We start from the raw sequence: 1,527 nt of genomic DNA on the forward strand, positions 1-1,527 counted from the left end.
TAAGAGTGGAATTGGGAAAGTTGGCCAAGCTAGTGAATACACGGGGTGTACAAGCATGTACGCTGCGCACACAAGCCTTTTAAGCTGTACACTGTGTGTACAGGTTGAGTACGTCCAACGTACTCAGCAGGTTGGTTTTCTTTTAGGCTTCGGTTGTGGGCTTAAGTGGGCTTGGTTAGAGGAAAAGTAAAATGGCCATCAAAATTCATGGGTTGGGTTGTTGAGATTTTGTTGGACTTCTTAGGAAAAGGCCCATGAAAGGGATTGAGCCCAATTTGGAAAATTGGGCCATATTTAGGCCTAAGATGCTTATTTTGGATTTTGGGCTTGTGGACATTTGGATTGGGCCTTAGCCTTTGGCCAATTTAGAGGAAAGGTAAAAGGGTATTTTACCCAAATTTGGACTCTTAGTGTGAGTCAAGATCTAGTTATTAATGGGTTGTCATTTTGGTATTTGATAGCGCGGAGATTTTAGCGGATCTGCAGTCAGATTTTTATCCGTGGGTTCAACTGTCTGAGGTGAGTCTCCTCATTGTACTATGGGTCGAAGGCACTAATGTCGGCCCATTTGGCTTATGTTATCGGAAGACCATGGATGGCCCTTTGTCATTTGTATGAAAGACCCAGAGGTGGCTCCTAGCAAAACTGTATGCAAGACCAGGGTTCAGACTTTGGCAGTTAAGTAGATAGTTAGTTATAGTTTGTGTAATGCCCGTAGATTCGGGCTAGTCAATTTAGAGACAATAAAAGTGAATTTACAATAAAATACTTTTTAGCCTTAGAGATCTAAATGAAAGTCGTAGTATACATTAAACTGAGAGCGTGCATAAAAAGAACATCCAAATCTGACTTCATATGAGGAAGTTATGATTTTTCTAAGATTTAGCATAACAGTGCACAATCCGGAAATCGAATTTTAGATCGGTTAAACGAGAATTGAAGATCTCGTTAATAGGAGCTCAACGATAAAAAGACAGTAAAAAACGGAGCTCGTATGCGAAAGATATGGACGAAACTTAGTCCTTACTCTTCGAGCATGGCGAATTCGATACAGATTTGTAAATATGAGATAGAATGAGAATTAGCCGATGGAGTCTAAATGAAAGTCGTAGTACTCGTAAATAAAGACACGTGGATATAAAGAACATCGAGAATAGAGCTCGTATGTTAAATATATGGACGAAAATTAGTCCCTACTCTTCGAGCGCGATAAATTCGATACATATTTGTAAATCTGAGATAAAATGAGAATTAGCTGACAAGTTCTAAATGAAAGTTGTAGTACTCGTAAGTACCAATGCGTGGATATAAGGAACGTAGAAAACAGAGCTCGTACACGAAAGATACGGACGAAACTTAAGGCCTACTCTGTGATCAAACCCCTATAAATAAAGGATGAATTCTTCATATTTTCTTACACCATTCCTCTAAACTCTCTCTGGAATCCTTCTTTCTTTCTTGTTTATTTTCTCCTAGTTTTAGGGTGCGATAGAGAAACTCTGAGTCATCAAAAAACCGATGAAAGAA

Source organism: Lactuca sativa, chromosome 8 (genome assembly GCF_002870075.4).
Source record: "Lactuca sativa cultivar Salinas chromosome 8, Lsat_Salinas_v11, whole genome shotgun sequence".
Classification (NCBI taxonomy): domain Eukaryota; kingdom Viridiplantae; phylum Streptophyta; class Magnoliopsida; order Asterales; family Asteraceae; genus Lactuca; species Lactuca sativa.